General features: G+C 36.5%; 1 protein-coding gene across 4 annotated transcripts in view; it reads right to left on the reverse strand.

The window, feature by feature from the left end:
• klhl29 (kelch like family member 29) overlaps positions 1-17,854 on the reverse strand; it is a 286,431-nt gene extending 268,577 nt beyond the window's left edge. For 2 of the 4 annotated variants that reach the window (XM_028439189.1, XM_028439190.1), the window contains exon 1: positions 15,709-15,997. The gene's annotated coding sequence lies outside the window, so the exon portion shown is untranslated. Of the gene's footprint in view, positions 1-15,708; positions 15,998-17,761 lie in introns of those variants that run through there. The other 2 variants (XM_028439192.1, XM_028439191.1) reach the window with 2 other exon arrangements.
• Positions 17,855-20,338: the final 2,484 nt, after the last annotated feature.

Raw genomic sequence — 20,338 nt, forward strand, 5'->3', positions numbered from 1 at the left:
ATGTGGGATGGATATACAATGTATCACTTTGAATTGTTGCTCGGTCAGTGATAATGAAAGTGTTAGATATGACAAGGTGATAAGTACGGCGCTGAACATTTTATGAACAAATGAAAGAAATCGAGTTTTTAGACAAGAATATTTAACTAAGTTTTTTGGTTGTTTTTTTTTTTTACTTTGATGTTTAAAAAATATCAAGTTTTTGTACATTAATAAAAATCAGAAGTGAAAGTAATGGATTAGAAGCACTCATTTAATTGAGTTGCATTTATGGTTACTTGTATATTTATAAATCAGTACCTTTAATTGTGCTTAAGTACATTTTAAAATTCATTACATTTCTACACTAAGGCTGAACGATTAATTGCATTTGCCATATTATCGCGATATCATAAAAAGGCTGCAATTTTTATCTTATTTTTTTCATCTCCTGTCTCGTACTGTCCTGTTAAGTGTTTAAGAAGTGCAGTCCACATGTTTACATGTTTCATGAAACGTGAAGTTAGTTAAATATGTTGAAGAGGTAAAGCCACAGATTTGTTTGAGTTTTTGTTGTAACTTGTGCTTTGAAATTTACATTTTATATTTATTTAAAGTTTAAATAAATCTGAAATTGATTGTTATGAAACAGATGGATTTATTGCTTGTGTTCATTGAAAAATACATGACAAAAGGCCCTTGAAAAAATAATTGCATATTAAATCACAATCGCGATATTGAGGAAAAAAAAAAATCGCAATTAGATTATTTCCCAAAATCGTTCAGCCCTATTCTAAACCCAACCGATACTGAGTAAAATATTGTTTTTTGTTTCAAAATGATCAATGGACATTGTGAAACATTTTTAAAAAAAATTAACTGACCAGACAACAATCAAATGCATCACATCATAGCCGACAAATCAGATTAAACGTAATGCACTGCGCTAAAACAGCATTGAATGTAGGTTATTTTCTCAGTTTTAGAGTTAATACATTTAGCTATACTTAGATCCGGAGAATTTTTTTTATTTTATTTTTATTTTTTAAAGAATTAGACATTTATACAATATTTTATACAGATGCCTTTGTGGAAAATAAATTACCGGTAAGTCCAATTGTGCAAGATTTCGTCTCTTCCTTTTTATACATGAGATGTTTACTGTATGAAAATGAACTGTGGAAAGATTAATTACCAAAAATAAACGTGGGGGGGGGTTAAAGTAACTAGTAACTTTTACTTTGAGTACTATTTAATGAAGCTACTTTTTACTTGTACTTGAGTATTTTTTTGTACAATTTCAATCAAGGAACAATACTTCTACTTGAGTAGAATCATTGGTCACAAGAGCAGCCTCCATTAACCAGATTGCAATCACAATCATTAGAACTAAAGGGTGAATTCAGCTCCTTCTCTGGAAAACTGTGTGTTGTGCTGTCGTTTTCCTTCTTGGCCTAAGCATCAAACGCAACGCTGTGATTCTAAGGCACATCCACACTTCATACAGATGGTAGCAGAGGGAAAGGGGCAGCTCTCCTGCAGGCAGTGACACATTAAATCAAATACAGAAGACAAAATATTCCAAAACTGTTGACTACAGGTTTATGAAATCTTCCCTTTTCATTTTAGCATCTAATTTACACTGCATGTCCTTGATATAGACAGCTTTCACAAAAGCCAGACAAAATGTCTAAGGCACAGCAGCAGACGAGGAAACTTTTCAAAAGATGAAACACAGAAAGCTCATTTATCATGTTTTACCGGCTATTTCCAACTCACATATTTCCAGTTGGATTTAATAGTCTGTAGAGCACGACTTTGACTGAAATTCCCATTTTTTCACAGTGAAAAATGGTCGCTGAATGTGAATGATTCTTTCTCCTAAACAAAAAAAAAAAAAAGAAAAAACTAATTTCCATTGTGATGATTGTGCAGGAATAGAAATGCCACCTTCCTCGAGCAGGTGATAAAAGAGTCGAGCTTGCTTGGCATGAAAGAAATTCTTTCAACAAGCAGTTTACACTTTCTAAATCTATCTCCGGTTGCCCAGCGTGGGCCAAATACATAATACAAAAGTACTCCTCACTCCTATTGAAAGTTGCAAGTTATTAAGTTGTGATTAGGATTGTGCAATCATTATTTTTCATATGTACGTAGTTGAAAACCTTATCTTCCGTTGGTAAATAAAGATAAATAAATGTGATTCTATTAATACAGGAAAAATGTATCAAATTTTCCAGTTGTTTCAGACATGTTTCAGACATGTTGCTGTAGGCCTGAATAATATATCAAATTCAAGATATATCGAATTTTTTATTTTGGCAATACAGAAATTTACAATATTGCCTACCATATATATATATATGTATGTTTTATGTATATAGCTTATTTTGTATTAAAATACAATATTTAGGACCTAAATATCGAGACAGAAATTTCGGTCCATATCGCCCAGCCCTATGTTGCTGCTTAGTGCAATATTTCTTTTTTCTTTATATTGGAAAAAAATGTTACTGATTAGGTGCCATATAGGCACATATATGATCTGCAGGCTGCTTTACATTCTGATTATTTAAGAACAATACTACATGGATCTCTGTCATCTAAGCAATACCCAAGAATTTTCTCTCCAGTATTGTTTTTTACTAGAAAATAAAAGAAAATATTATAAAACCCCTGTGGGAAAAAAGTTTACTTTGCCATGAAATTAGAGCTTTCTCCATTAACTTCACAAAAAGCCAGACCATTAACTACCTCATTACCTTCTCCCTACGGATTAATATTGTGTCTTTTCTCCTTTTAAATTTGAATTTGCATTTTTACAATGATATGCAGTCAGTTTTTGGCATTAAAAGCATATACAGTATATATATGTTCGATTTAGGGCAATGTTTCTCAAATGGGGGTACGTGTACCCCTAGGGGTACGCGATGGCACTACAGGGGGTACTTGACACAGAGAGAAAGGAAAATTAGTATACGAAAGCCTTAAAAATATTAAGTTTTATAATGTTTATTTTTAGTTAAAAATGAGGTATGCACTGAATACTACCAGCAACTCACAAAACGACAACAAAAACACACAAAATGAGAAAAATAATATACTGAATAATAAAAAGAAGAGACAAACAACAACAAAATTACACAAAAACACACCAAAAACACACACACACACTAAGAGAGAAAGATACTTACCATTACTAGCAACACTTAAAATGACAACAAACACACTAAATGAGAGAAATATACACAAGACCACTACAAAATACACAAAAAGAATAGAGAAAAGTACAAAACAACATAAGAAACAACCAAACAACACTAAAATTTAGATAAATATATTCTCTGATATACAATAATTGCAATGCACAAAATTGATATTTAGTGTGCGTTAAACGTACAGGTTGACCCTTTTAAAGCTGTAGGAGATTTCAGGGGCCAACATATAACAAGTAAATATAAGAACGGTTACTAAATTGAAGTGGTGAAGGGGTTCTCCTAATCTGAAGAGAGGCCTCGGGGGTACATGAGACAGATAAGGTTGGGAAACACTGCTGTAGGATGTTATTTTTCCTGATTTGGACCAAGATTGATCAGCAAACCTTTGGGAGACACAAAAACAGACCCTTTTCAAAAACCCAGAATATCATGGAAAAGTTGTTCAATTTCCGTAAATCAAAACAGGTGAGGAACAGCACAGAACTTTGCACCTCAAATCATGACTGACTGTGGATATTTCACACTGAACCTCAAGCAGCTTGGACCTTGATTCCCGAATGAAAGGCACACTTTACTTTCATCGAAAAAGAAGACCTTGGACCACTGGCCAACAGTCCAGTCCTGCTTCTCCTCTTTTTTTTCCTGCAAAAACTGAAAAGTAAAGGGTGATTTCTTCTTAGTATTCTAATTTTTTGAATTCCTGTTTCCGTGGGTTTTATGAGCTGGAAGCCCAAATTATGTAAAAATAAACAAATAAATACATTAAATCGTTTAAAATGTGGGCCCTGAATCAATAATCTATGAAAGTTTGACTTTTTGAATGGAATTATGGAAATTAAACAACTTTTCCATGATATTCAAATTTTTTGGAAAGGGTCTGTATGTATTTACACACAGAAATCTTCCTCTTTTGTACCAACAACAACAAAAAAAACTATGGCACGCCAATATTTTTGAACTCATCAGAATGAAGGCCAGCTTTAAATCACGTTGGTAATCATCAATTGATTGAAGCAGTTATCTCACGGTAAAAGAACCCTTAGAAGAGCTATGCATCAATTTTAATGGCGATGCTTAATCAGAACGCTCAGTAATCAGTGGAGACCAATTAGGGCCTGAGAGACAGAGACCAACCATAAATAATCAAAGTTGGCTGCCATCGCAGTGGCTCCGTTCTCAAAAAGGGTGATGCAGCTGCTCTCAAATCGACTATTCATCCATGAGTGAAGGTACTGCAGAGAAAGTCGACTTGTATCCTATCATCACTAGGGGTGGGAACCTCGGGGTACCTCACGATACAATACGCGATACAAAGCTCACGATAATGATTATCTCACGATATGACGATACTGCGATTATCAATATATTGGTCAGAAATCAATCTCCGATAATCTATGACATAATAAGAAAAAAAAGATTAAGTGAAAAAATACAATTTTTATTTTATATCTCTGAAATTGAAAACGTTTCCTATGAACAGAGACACTATTTTAGTGCAACATTTCTGCACATTTTAGTGAAAAAGCAGAAAAGATTTTGAAAAAAAAAAAATCGATACTCAGCGCGAGATATTGTCACACTCCTAATCATCACCAAGTAAACAAAGTAAAAGTGCTAATCCTGAGCTGCTTTGTGTCAGCCAGGCTATCAAATAACCTCGGGCTGCTGAGGGTTGTTGGTTAGTTTCTGCTCAAAGGGCGTCTTTTTCCAAGTGGCAGGGAATTCATTCCCAGGGCTGTGAGAAAAGAAGAAAAAATGGGAATCTGGATAAAGCTATGGAACGACTCCAGAGCCCAGCAGCATGGAGCAATGACAAGAGATATGTTTACAATACGGCCTTCAGCTGCCTGCAACTGTGTGTTAAAGTCATGGTCAGTGTAATTTATTACAAGTCTCTGTGCCTTTGAATGCAAAACCCAACACATAAAATGCAAAAGTTGCATCGAGACCAGAAAAAAAAAAAAAAAAGCCCTCATTTATTTCTATGGCGGAAAGGCGTTCTTAAATTTTCAAAGTTAATTTCCTTCACTGCAAACGAGTGCGGACTAAATGACTTTCAAATCAACTCAAATGAATGTTATATAAGTTGAAAGAGATTAAGTAGCCTGGGGAACATTTCCCTGCCAACAATGTCCCAGTGTTTGCCATTTTATTTCCAAAATGCCCCTTTCAGTAGAAAATGTTAGATTAATAACCATGAACACACGTCTGTGCTGTCTTTTCGGGTATACAGTACAAGTGAGTGTACAACAAAAAAAAAAAACATTTGCACTGCATCAAGCACAGAGATTTATTCTGAAATACAGAGTTTCGTGTGCTGAATAACTGAGAGGAAAAACATTTTCTCCACTTCGATGATATAAAACCAAGGTCAGCAGCACATACTGAAGTGCAACGTTAATGGTTACAAGAAAACAATGCATTACCACTCTGATAGGATTTATCTAGCTTGTGACAATAGGGTACATGATGCAATATCTAACACAGGCTACTTTACACTGCTATGAATACACTGATGCTGTGTTTAGTGCACGGTACTCCCACTTAGCACACCAGCAGACCCCTGTTACCCCTAACAGGAATAAATGGGTTCAAAGATGAATGAATAAATCGGGTAAATTAGATCACTAAACATAAAGCCAACATGTTTAGGGAAAGATGCAATGATGTATGAACAAAGGAAACCACCAAGTTAAATGAAAATGAGCAGGTCCATCATGTTGGCATGTTAATGATGGACCAAAGTTGTGGAAAAGGCTCAACTGTTTGCATTGCACTCTAAAGAATGCTGGAGAAGTTCACTTCTACACAAACGGTTATTATTGCATTTTATTAAAGGTCCCATATCATGCTATTTTCCACCCATCTCCATTTGTTCTAGCAACTCTAAAAACATAGTATTTGAGGTTTATTTTCCCAAACTCACCTGTTTTCCAGAGTTTTAGCCTCTGAAAAGTTACTTTCTGAGCAACTCTACACGAACAGGCTGATGTGTGATCTAGTTATGCATATTCATGAGTGGGCATGTCTATAGACGAGACAACGACTTCCTCCTCCCCGCATGGTGACGTAGGGCCCTCCTCCCACCCACTCCGTAGCCGAGCGCATGCTCAATGCGCACATTCGTGGGCGTGTCTGTTTACATGTCAATCACGGCAGAGAGCTTCCTGGAGGCGCGGCTTCTTCATCTCAGTGCCGCGTCAAATTCGTCATCAAAGTGGGAACGCGTCATCAAATTGGAGCGAGGTGTTTGGGCTCGCCCTGCAGTAAGAAAGGAACAAATCACCCTCTAACTAACGATTGAGGGAAGCAATGAAAAAAATACTTTAGGCATGTGTATGAAGCCCAAATAGCACTTTATGATGTTTAAAGCACTGAAAAGTTAATTTAGCGTAACATGGGCCCTTTAAAGCAGAACTAAGTAACTTTTTCACCTTAATAAATCATTCTCATAGTCCCTCTGAGGGTAATACAAGTGTTTATGGGGTAATTGGGGGGTCTTTCATCCCCCCATGCTGTCTCTGGCCAGAAAACCAAGTTTGAAGTTTTTACGACAGTGACATAACCAAAAAGGACCTTTAGGGGGAGCACTAAGAGCAAGTTACTTAGTTCTGCTTTAAATAGTGAAAAATCAATTCCATAAACAAATAAATTGTTTATGCTCTTATATAATAATGGGTATTTTTATTTACATATTTGTTTGTTCTAATGTAGTTTTTTTTTTTTTTTTTGAGAATCTGTTGTTGGTTGCAACATGCCATTAACCAAGAAAGAAGAAGAAGAGAATATGTTATTTGTTGGAGAATCTTTAACTTATTGTCAAATTTTCTATTGGTAGTTTGCAGCATTATTTTCATTTTTATTTTATTTTATTTTTTCCGTTAATTGGCTACTTTTTATTATTTATTTTTTTTACAAACAACAGCTGATATTTACTCAAATTGATTATAAACAACAGTTTTAGGTGTACGTGTTTTTCCTTTACTCTAATGAAAAGTAACAAACCAAAACTGAGTTCCAAAACCAAATGTTTGTGTGTGTTTCTGTTACACACCAAAACAATAGTAGCAGCTAAACACAGACATAACAAGAGTTTATAAATAACAGATACATCCTAAATAACAAATACACTTGTCCCTAAATGCAATTAATGATGCTGATAATTGTGTTTCTGGTATTAAAACAAACCTTGCACTAACATTAATTCATGCATCAGGGCTTTGGATGCTTGGGTTGGGTATGAGCCAGTATTCCACGTGCATGGTGTAGTCCTTGGAAGAACATTTCCACGCTAAGGCAAACAGGTTGTAAATAGGACTATTACAAATGCACATCACACTTCCTTCAAACACAGTTTATGAATCCTCTTAACTCAAAAGCAATCCTTCAGCCTGCACAGTAGGAGTATGCAAATCAGACACGGCCGCAGCTCCCGTTATGTGTACTTCCATTAATTGTGAACTATTTACATATTCACAGGACATAAATGATTTAGTGTGTTTTACAGTAGCAGGCAGAGTAAATCCCTCCAAAATGATTTGCACAGCAAGAAGGATAAAGAAAGAGATGCTAGCGACTGGCGAGTGAAAATCCAGTAACTCAAAGGAAATCTGCTGAACTGGTCGTACTGGCTTAGAAGTGTGGCTACAAAAAGGTCTTTCACCAGCAAACACTTTCATGTAGGGAAAACATGCATGTGAGGGTCACAGGGGTTGCATTCATTAGGAACAGGTCTGATGTGTGTTCCACACATGCTGCTCTCTTAAATGCACATTTCAGTGTTTTTTTAACCATCTTATTATTATTGAGTCCTTAAGCTACGATGCCACTTTTATATCTTCGCTCTTTTGTCATCAGTTTTGTGTTATCGCGTCGGCGCGGGGGAAGCAGTATTTGCATAATGTGGATATTTCAAAATAAATGAGAACAACTAGAAAAAATGTGGCCAAGATCACATTAAAAACAGATTCGTCAATGCTTCAACTTTAAAAAATTAGATGTTAGTATATTTTGAATCGATAAATATTGTTACATTGAATTAGGGCTTGGTGATTTTGCCTAAAAAAACTAAATTGTCTGATTTTTTTAAAGAAAAACTTGAGTTTCGATTTTTGATTTTTTTTTTTTGACTGCAGACATCAGATATATTGTCAAAAGAGCAACTTTATTGCTGTGATTGTCCTCAAGAGTTAAAATGCATAGAACAATCCCAAAATAAAATGTAAATGGGGCTTTAACCCAGGTTTAAGCAAAAGTGCAACAGCAACTTCACAGTGGCTTCAATTTTCGACTACATATTTTATAACATATAACATTACAATTAAAAAAATAAAAAACTCCTCCTTTAGCATCTCAGCATAGTGTGAATAAAAATTTAAACATGCCTGTGGCACACATTTAGGCTACTCAAAGAGTAAACAAAGAGGGGCTGGCTCACATCGCGCTACGGTAACCCACAAGGACGGAATGCGAAAAAATCCGAAAAAATTGTGGTGGAAATAAAGAAAAAGAAAAAAATGAAAAAATAAAAATAAAAAATGAAAAAAAATAAAAAACTTGAATTTGCCAAATAAAAAAATGTTTTATCTACAAATTCGATTTTTTTTTTTTGCCCAGCCCTACATTGAATGTATAACAAATGTATTATTCTTCATTCTAATGCACATAATACAGGGAAAATGATCTCAAATAGTTTAATTGAAGAATACATTGAAAATAAATTGAAAAATAGAGAAAGAAATAATGTGTCCCAGTGACCGGTTAAATTTGTTTTCCTCTTAAAAATAATTTAAAAGTCACGCTTGTGTCACACATACAGACGCTTCACCTCCAAACCTGAGCAGCACTTTAAGCTTTACTCATTCTCCAGCTGATTATTTAATTTAAAATACATTTCTACATAAAGCATTCTTGTCTCGGTAAAGGACCAGGGGACTCTAAAAATATTGTCCACCATATTCTGCATTATGAGCAGCTAAAAATACATAAAATCATATCATATTATATAAAAGATGATGTTTATCCCAAAGCAGAGGTGAGATAGTAAAGTGAAGCTTATTAAAATGACTGAGGTTCATAAAGGCATGCCAGGGGGGTCGTGGCTGTCAGATAACGCCAGGGCAGAAATATTCCTGTAGCCAGGCTTAATGGGAGCCAACATAAACAACAAAAAAATGCCAGTGTTTATTGAGGGAGTCAATACACTGGAAGAAAGAGGGATAAAAAAGCTTTTCACATCTACTACATCAACCTCAACCATGGAGGGAACCTGAATGTCATCGTATGAGGCTAACAGGCTTAACCCGCTACCCTGTGGGGGCCCCCACCTCACAGGAGCTTCGCTTAGTGATGGGGGTCCTTAAGTCGTCGCGTCCCAGGCTTGAGTCTAAACAAAATGCTTACCCCTCATCCCCCAACATGTCAAGTGAATTTATACAGTTTATAAGGGTATTAGTAATATGGTAATGCATTCACGCAGGTGGAACATTTCTGTTTCTAAACAGTCCAAAGTGTCTAAGAACACAGTAAACTACATTTTGTTTGGAAATTCCATGAATCTTTAAGTGTGGCCCTCGATTCTGGCTCTTGGTTACATTTTTTCTTGTTTATGGCGTTTTTTTTTCTGATTGATGTAACTTGGCTTTGCTTCCTGATAACTGTAGCTGCTGAACTACATAGACATATTTGCTGCAACACAAGGGCACTGGTCTGAAAGTGTGCTACCAACCCAAACATACAGAGCAGAGGTGTAATGATTCACAGTTGGTTGCATTTTGAGACCATTTAGGTCTTTGAAACGGGAAAGTGTTTTTTTAGAAAAGGGAATGAAGCATCAGTAGCTGGTCACTGGCTGTGTCCAAGAAGACATCCTTTCATGGTCTCTAAGGGCTGAATGAAAGCACAGCGTTTAAAGATGGACCGCTGCCCTGTTAATCAGCTATCATCCTGTGTTGCAAATGGTAGCTATGCATATCAAAGCAAAAATATCACAAGGAAACAAAACTGCCAAAAATGTTTGCCTATAGTGTGATAAACACAAGTTACATAAATCATAGCAGCACAATGACCAGCTAGTGCTTGGCTACGTTTATCTAATTAATTTATGAAGTCCTCTAACTGCTTTTGCCTGTACATAGTTGTGGGTCTGCTGGTGCCTGTATACCACCTGACATTGGGCGTATAAATGTTATTTATTGTCTAATTAAACTAAGTTGACTCTTGTGCCGTTTCAGAATAATAAACCCTGAGTGGACCATGGGTTGTCCCATTTTGCTGTTGCCAATTAATTGAACAGAGGTTATATCATCTTACTTTCTCTATTTTATAAGACAGATGTCCCTAAACCCAAGGCTGTGGCTTTGTTCTAGGGTTAGGATTGTTTTATCCTCCAACCAAATTACCAAATCACCATATACGGTAAAGGCAAATCTAGAACAAACACAAATAAATACAGGGGGTGGGGAGGTGTTCCTTCGACAGCAGGAGACCATCAGAGCATTGTTGGCATGGCGATGTTAGCTCAGTTATGCATGTTGTTGTAGTCACACATTTTAGCTGTCATTTTAAACAATGTTCTACACCTATAGGCCATTTTGCATGAGTCGAAAAAAAACTTCCATTAAGCCTACTTGTACATTAAAGTGAGAGATCTAACTGATCTAACACAAGGTTTCCACTGGATACGTCTCCGCTGCGCCGCGGCTCCGATCTGGTTTTGCTCCGCTGTCGGCCGTCTGGCAATCCCCACCGGTTGCGTTTTGAGTGCGCCACGGTGCATTCCGGTTGACGTCGCAAGACCGAGGAGTTCTCGCGATGTTTACATAATTGCGCGAGAAAAGAAGTGTTATAAAACTTCTATTCTTTTTTTTTTTTTAAATAGTGAATTACAATAACGTACAATAATAAAGTGCAGCAATATTCACAAAGAAGTACAGATACAGACGGGCATTTATGTGGTTAATAGAGCCAGGGAAATAGATTGAATGACATTTAAAATTAGAAAAAAATAATAAAAAGGAAACATAAATTAATAAAGATTAAAAAAATGACGATAAAGGGGCGACAGAGAAACACATTAACACTTTTCAGACAAATATGTACTGTATATATTACATTATTTAGTTTCACAGCTTTTTTGTTTGTTGCATGTTTTAATGTATTAAAATATAAAGTTTACCTTTTGTTGTTGTTGCCCTAGCCACATTTTTTAGCTACAGTCAACAGAGAAGAGATAATATGATGAAATATGATCTGAAGTGTTTTAATTTGAAAAGTAACCGGATGTTTTAATGTTTAGTATACGCTTAACTTCCTGTTCCCCTGCGTTTGCTCTGTGCTGACTTGTTGAGTCGTGCTGCGGCATCCGTCCGGACCCGGTGGAAATTATCACATAGACTAAAGTGTGAACCTATCAGCTCCGGTGGCGTGGTGGAGACGTAACGTAGCGGACCCGCATCCAGTGGAAATTGGGGGTAACGCATCATTACTACCAAAGTACGGTAATTAAGATCGAGATTCTCACAAGTATAAAACCCAACATGTATTTTTCCAAAACAACTTTTTACATAGATCTTACTAATGACGTTTATTTTAGCTTTATTAGTATTACTTCTGTTTCAAAAACTGTGCTTGGTTAGCATTAGAACCATTATTACCTCTGCCAATTAGGAAATATTTTCACCGCTGTTTATCTATTTGTTTGTTTGTCTGTTTGAGGTAGGGCTGGGCGATATATTGATATTCAAGATAAATCGAGTTTTCTAGTTTGGCGATATAGAAAATTACAATATTGCCTATAGTGATATAGAGTACATGCTTTTTATACCTTATTTGGTATCAAAATACATGTTTTAGGAGTCGCTGCTTTTATTATTTCTCAGAAAAACTCAGTTACATGGATTGCTGTGTCCTAACCCAAACCTTCACCTAAATAAGGCACACTATAGAACTCACTCACACGTGCTGTCCCATATAGAAGAAAAAGCCACATACTGTATTTCACATATTGTGCAGCTGTTTGTTAATAAATGTTTTGAATTTGAAAATTTTACCCAGAATTGTCTTTCTGGTCAGACTTAATTTGAATCTAAATAATCGAAATTTACAGTATATTGTAGATCGCCATTTTGAAGAAAAAATATTGAGATGTGAGTTTCGGTTCATATTACCCAGGCCAAGTTTGACATGACAAGTAAAATTTTAACCAAAGATAGACCATGTACCATAGATAATTCCATGACATTTTTTATCTAGATCAATATACTAATTCTAAATGCATTTTAAAAATCCCTATCTCTTACCATTGGCTAAATTTCCAAAATTCATATCTCTAATAGTAATTGACCGATCTTTATGAAATTTGACGCAGTTATGTCGGGTTGGTTTCTCAATTACCTCACCAAGTTTCGTTCATATCAGATCCGGATTGTGCAGTTTATTGCGATTTTTCAAACAAAATGGGGGTGTCTGTATATTTAGACCTACTGTATCATTATTAATGCTGATAAAAATGTCCAAGTCTTTAAAGTATGAATGATCATGGTACCATGATCGGAAGCAATGATCCAGATAACTGCCAATATCTGGCAAAGAGGAGATTTGGTGCTCGGCGGAGGTCTCTTGTTATGTATATACTCTTTATTGTATTTCTGAAGCAGCAGATTTAATAGGGGTACAAAACTGATAGGGACGCATGCTGTCCAACAAAATTTTGCTTTGCAGATTTAACTGGTTTCTTGCCAAACATCTGCGCTTTTTGCGACGAGTGCCAGCATCATATGATGCCATCTCTCTCAAGCCCCATGACTGATTAGCAGAAACACATTGACTCTACAGAGAGAAGCGCACATTGTCACGCCCCATAGAAAGGGAGTATTTGTGTTGCAAAGGCACTCAGTAGGTCATTAAATTATTTAGGTAAAGAGTAGGCTGAAATTTAGGAAGGATGGAGGAAAATGCTATTGTTACTTGTGAATTACAAGAATAAAAACTGTTGATAAAATAGAAACATGGTTTTAAGAAAATAAGAGTCAGAGATGTCTTAAGAACAAATCCCTTCATTAAAACAAGCCTTTTACCCTTAAAAAAAAAAATCAAGATCAATGTCAACTAAAGGCGCAAATTATGTCAGATGGCTTTAAATATTAATCTTGATTGGAGGCTTGCTCCAAATGGGCTCTTTAATATCCACCGCTCTTGTAGAATCAGTGTAATTGCCAGCTATGTTCACACTTGTAATATTTTTGCTATGGCGGATGGCTGCTGATAAACAGCATAATAACATTCTGAATGGAAGACACTGGAAACAGCGCCATTGCATCTGTGGTGCAGCCTTACAGCTGCTACTGTTCCATCACTTTCCCTCTGACTGCTGCTAAACTAGGAGTGTGACAATATCTCGATACGGTGACACATCGCGATATTTTCCGCACCATCGATTATCGATATGCTCCCGCTAAGTATTGATTTTTTTTTTTTTTTTTCCCAAGTATTGTTTTTTTTTTTTAAAACCTTTTCTGCTTTTTCACAAAAATGTGCAGGTAGGTCTTCACAGAAATTTTGTCACTGTTTATTGAAAAAAAAACAATATATTGTTTATTGGAATATTGCACTATAATGGTGTCACTGGTGAGAAAGACCCTATTTTTTGTTACAGAAAGCACAATTAGAGATACTTATTCGTTTACATTGGTATGTTGACACTTATTTACAGAAATGTTGCACTAAAATAGTGTCACTGTTCATAGGACACTTTTTCAATTTATTGTCTTTCAGAGATAAAATAAAAATTGTATTTTTTCACTTAATCTTTTTTTCTTCTTGTTATGTCATAGATGATCCTAGATTGATTTCTTACCAATATATCGATAATCGCAGTATCGTCATATCATGAGATAATCATTATCGTGAGCTTTGTATCGCGTATCGTATCGTGAGGTACCCAGATGTTCCCACCCCTATGTTACACCAATGCATAGGGTTAAATAAATCATAATCTAAAGTATTTTCAGCAGCCTGACCAGATTCCAAGGCCATCAAAAATCCCCATTTAAGATAAAAGAAGGATTATACAGATAAGAGTTTGTGGCAAAGAAGCTTGTGACAAACTTGAGAAACCACAATATTCCTATGTAGGTGAGGTTTGGATGGAAACACACATACACACACACAATTGAATCTACCTTACTTCATGCTCATTCACTACTTTCACTCTAGTTCCAGAAATGATTCAGTTTCATAAGCAGCACATGAGGTGGGAAGACCCAGTTAAATGGCCCCAGCTCTGAGGCAAATGCTTTGTCTTAGCTCATCAAGTGCAGAGATCCCTGTCTGTTCAGAGAGGACTACGACTAAAGCCCTTAATCCCCTGCCTTGATTCACGATAGCCTGCAAGGTTTTCAAATGTCATCGGCGCAGGAAGTGTGTCCTGCTCCTGCCCTACATGCTCAGCACATTATTAATACCACCACAACAACAGCACATCTACGTAGGAATAGAAACGCACAGTCCGCCTGGTTTGGCTGCACATCTATTTATAACAGGTAGCTCATGCTTATGATGTGGCTCGTAAACAGGCATCAGTGCAGAGACCTGTGAGAATTGACAGCTCTGTTGTTGGATATGACGGAGGGCTCCTCGTAAATCATGCTAAACATGGACTATACACAATGTGATAGTAACACTAGGATTATCATAAAGTCCATTCCGTCTCTACTCTACAAAGGGTAGAAAATGGAAACACTGTCACAGTCAGCAACATTTTTTTTTTTTTTTTTTGGCTGCTGTAACTTTGTGCAAGCAAACAGCACAGCACAGCACAGTGTCCATGCAGCCAGTGCTGTTTCCCAGCCAAGGGTACACTTTTACTGTAACTGCACATGGGACTAGTAGTGATGAGTAATGCATTGCTGTCTGGGCTTTGAATTGTGCACCAGTGCATATTGAAAGTTGAGGGTGTCTATGGAAAAAAACTATATGATAGAATTGTATCAATGCACATAGATGTAGTAGGCTGCATACTGCATGTGTGCATATTGAATTTGTTTACATAGTGCAAAGGTCTGCATGCATGCAAAAAAATACAATCCAATGCAAAGCCACATGACAAGCATTCGTGCACTATTTACAAAAATAAGTAGTAATAGTGAACATTTTCTCCCATTGTGAAGATATTAACGGATAATTTTGAATATTTTGAGTAGTTTACTCCCACATTTTAAACAATTATTCTGCCCTGTGTAAATACAGCATTAAGGTGTCACATGAAGTTAGCGTTTTCTCCTCTTTAAAAGGCGCTTGCGCACAACGTGAGTAATGCCAACACCATTTGGTGGACTATGGTCCTCAGCCAAAGGCTTGGCATTACAACTGATGATCCTCCTCATTCATTCATGTGAGGACAAGTGTCCCCCTGAACTCCTACATGCAGCTAAAGACATGTCAGAGCGGACCTGACCTGGTGGCGCGTGCGTGTTTACGCATCCCTCTGCTCTGCCTGAGCGCGCGCGCTTACCTCCCCCTGTGTCTGTCCCCCCGGTTGTCCGTCCTTGTGTCGCTGCTCCTGCGCCGCTGGTTATGTGTGAAGCAGCCTCTCTTTATCCCGTGAACACTGCTCTAGCATCTTACAGCAATATTTACCAGCACCGTGCAGTGGCAGCGCGTCAGTGCTCGTCGGTAGGGCGGCTTGTTTGCGTTCCGTTCCGCGTGTCACCAGCTGGGGTGGACGCCACTTGGCACACGCGTCTTTGTGCCGTCGGATCTGAGGTGTGCGCGGCTGCTCGGACGGACTGACACACAGTGTGGCCACTTTACTCCCGATGCTGCTCCTCCCCTCGCACTTTGTCTGCACACACAAGCCCTACAGCGCCCCCTAGCCGCCACTGTACTCATCTGCAGGTCCCCGTTCAGCTGCTTTGGTATGGAGCTAGATTCCTGTTATTATTAATATACATTACAAAAAAGTTGCTTCCAATCAAGAAGCACTTCACTTAAATAAAAAAAAACACCTTTTTGATGAAAGAAAAAAGTGTTCAAATGTAAATAAATATTTGAAACCCCCAAAAATTTCATTTTCCTCTATGGAAGCCCATTCCCGCCACTAAAAAACGGAAGAAAAAAAATAATCAAGGAAAGTCATAATTATGAGTTAATAAAGTCACAATTGCAAGATAGAAAGTCATAATCATGAGAAAGTTAGTAATATGACTTTCTATCTCATAATTATGACTTTCTATCTTATAATTAAGACTTTATTTTTTTAATATTTATGACTTTCTGTCTCATAATTATGACTTTAAATCTTATAATTATGACTTTCTTTTTTAACAATTATGACTTTCTTTCTCACAATTATGACTTTGCGTGGTGATTTTTTTAATAATTTTGTGGCAGAAACGTATGTAAGACCATTACCATTACTAAAAAAAAACCAAATAGGAAAAAATAATAATAATAATAATAATAATAATAATAAAATCTTAAGTTATAGTTCATAATTATGAGATACTGTCTCACAAATATGAGATGCTAAGTCATAATTATTAGATACTAAGTCATAAGTCACTGTTACAAAAACAGCTTGTGAACTTGTGTTGTACATGGTCACTTAAGTCATAATCATAAATATGACTTAATATATCATAATTATGAGCTAGTATCTTGTAATTATGACTTCGTTTATTATTATTATTATTATTATTATTTATTTTATTTTTTATTTTTTTTTTAGTGGCAGTAATGGGCTTCAATACGTTTCTGCCACTTAAATAAATAAATCCCCACAGAAAGTCATGACTATGAGATAGAAATTCATAATTATGAGAAAGAAAGTCATAATAATAACTTTCTTTATCCTCATTATGACTTTCTATCTCATAATTGTGACTTTACTAACTTGTAAATATGACATTGCTAGGTTAATTTTCTTTCTATTTTTTAGTGGCGGAGAAAACGGGATACCATGTCCATATTTTACCACTTTTTTCTTTGATTGAATTTTGTTTGCTTGTTTGTTTGCTCGTTTTTCAATTAATACATATATATATTCATTCCATATTTATTTTTGAAGTCATAAGAAGGCCTTTTTTTAATCGATTGCTCACCAGCTGAGTAAGTAGCCAGAGCTCTGTTGTTTCCCATCCTACCTGGTGCTAAACGCTGATAATTACACTCACTTAGGGCCCTGGTAGTAAATCAGTCTCTAATTATATGGCTGGGCTCTCCTCTCTCGGCTTGATCCAAATTGCCTGAAATCAATGCAGTCACTTTGGTGCATTTTCAAACGATTCACCATGAGCACAATAGGTGCTGAGACGGTTTCATTTGCAACAAATACTGTCACTGACAGAATCACGTAGGCTTTTAGACCAAAAGATGTCAGCCTAATAACTCACAAGTAACGATTTAATTACACCGATTGTTCTAATCTAAACAGCTGAGCTCCATCTTGGCTGCCTCGGAAGACAGAGTGCAATTAACTGTGGCAAAAAGCCCCTCTATCTACCAGAGGTAGAGAAGATATCTTCTGAAACTTTCCATTTGGGCCTGACACAGTGTTTTCTTCCTACCTGGTGTTGAAATGTCGTTTTGCATCCATTTGTTGTTAAAGTGGAGAAGCTTCAGTTCCTGCTGTTACAGTAGCTACATGCACACAGATGTTTTCACTTTGTTTGATTAGCTGTCCTGTCAAACGTGCACGTGTCATTTGATTGACAGTTATATCAACTACGTATAGGTGAGGTGACGTGTTAAAAAAAAAAAAAAAAAAAAAATTTAAAATGTGCTTAGCTTTTGTTAAATGTAAAACGTGTGAAACCACTAATATTATATACCTGTATATTTATTGTAGTGCTGTAATAATCACAAATGATAATCAAAACTACATTGGCTGATTAAAGATAGCTTAATTTCTCAGCCTCAGGTGATAATCGAATTTTAAGCTTGGGCCACAACTGCATTTAGATATTCATATTTATTTATTTACCTTGTCTGCACATGCTACACTACATGGATTGCATTGTTTTCATGACAGCTATGCACGTTTTATTATTGCAAATAAATAAATGCTTTTATTTTCCTCAGTGACTTAGCGGCGACCCACAGTTCTCTCTGCTCCTGTCCTCCCACGTTATATGTGATTGTCTTTACATGTTTCTTAAACAGGGATGTAATTGAAATGCAATTTTCCCCTTGTGGGGCGAATAAAGGATATCTTGTATATTATCTTATCTACATACTTGTGACCATCACCAGCCCTCCCAAAGGAAACATAAGGAAAACTTTATGAAAGGGAGAATATGAAAACACAGGACAGTGTCACACCTATGTGAGGGGGAAGGGAACAGGGAAGGGGGAGTCAGGGTACGTATATTGGGATCATTATAGAGAACTTTCATTGTGAATATAATTATAAATCTAGTCTTAAATTGATGTCAGCGAGTATAGAAGTTACATTTTGCCAGTTGCAATGTGAACAGTATGTTTGCATCGCATCGTCTCACGTTTGTGTAACCATGGGTTTTGTTAGAACAATGCCTATCGTGTTGCTGCCAGTCAGTGCTGAAACTCATTTCTCAGCCCAGCTCACTGATAAATAAAGAAAAATACACAAATTCAGCTGAAATCACTGTGGAGGTAGGACTGATGACATCATCACTGTGGAGGTAGGACTGATGACATCATCACTGCGAAGGTAGGACTGATGACATCATCACTGGAGAGGTAGGACTGATGACATAATCACTGGAGAGGTAGGACTGATGATGTCATCACTGTAGAGTTAAGACTGATGACATCATCACTGTAGAGAATGATACCATTAAGAAATGATTTCATAAATGCTTTACAAAATAATTTACTAACGGTGTCATTGCAGTCCAAACAAATCCGACGTCGCACACATTTGAACCAAGCAGCAGCCATGTTGAAACTCTCAGGTCAGACTGATCCTGATCCGCAGAGATATTAAATGAACACTAGCACACACATACACACAGACAGACACACAGACAGAGAAGAGATTCCTTGCTTTTATAGGGAGATGAGATTATTTATTTATTTTAAATTTCAGCATGTGTAGGACACTTTTCTAGTCTTCTTCAGAGTCGATATAATAATGCTATTCCTGTGTTTCCATTGCACTTCTAGCCAATTTACATCATACAAGAAATTAGCCAGTGCAATTTCCATTGCGGTATATATATAATGAAGAGGAAGTCCTGATTAATTTATCTACTCTACAACGTCAAACATGTTTTCCATAAATAGTGAATAGCATAAAGGAACAGTCCTAACTTCTCACTAAATTAGGAATATTGTGCTAAATGCAGTGGCACACATTTCTTAACCAAGCTCTATTAAAGACATGTTCCCTGGCATACAACTTAAGTCTAACCACTCCGAGATACTTGAACAAAACAGTTGAGTGGCTTTAACATCCGGCGTTGCATCGAAATGTCACACTTGGCAGAGGAGAAAGAGGGCTTTTATTAAGGGCCACATACTATTTTGTAGTCATTTTTAACAGCCTCTTAGTTCTGCTTTTCAGCCAATTGGCACTGATTGAAATTAAGTGCAAAAGTGTGTGCTATTTTTGATACAGTGTAGGTACCAGTTTGAATAGAAAGAGGGAATTTAAGTTGTGCAAATAAAGCTCAGTACTTGGCTTTTATAGAGGAAATGACTCAAAGAAAAACCCAAATTCTGTTCAACGACACAGCATGCGCTCTGGGACAATCTGATAACGTAAAGCTTGTATTCAGTATTGCCTGACTTAAAAATCTCAATGGAGAACAAATGGGGATATGAACTGTGTGAAGGGGAACGCATACACTTTTTTGGAAGCATGGATAGAGGTGGTTCCTTCATTGAGTTGTTGCATGAACCTGAAAATGTATTGGATTTAGCAACAAAATAGTCTAAAATTCTAGCACAAGTCAATCCAGAAAACATAGTAGTTCCTAGAATATAAAGGAAAATGTTTGAAGAAGACGTGGAGAATAAATTGAATGAAAAAAAAAAGGAAAGGAAGACCTTAGAGCGATACAGGTGGAATTCATATTTAACACAGCGCCTAATGTTTTGTTTTCACTTGTTATTCTGTACTCAGTTGGGTATACTTATGTCCTTTGCTGTACCTTGTACAT

Source organism: Gouania willdenowi, chromosome 24 (assembly GCF_900634775.1).
Source record: "Gouania willdenowi chromosome 24, fGouWil2.1, whole genome shotgun sequence".
NCBI lineage: Eukaryota > Metazoa > Chordata > Actinopteri > Blenniiformes > Gobiesocidae > Gouania > Gouania willdenowi.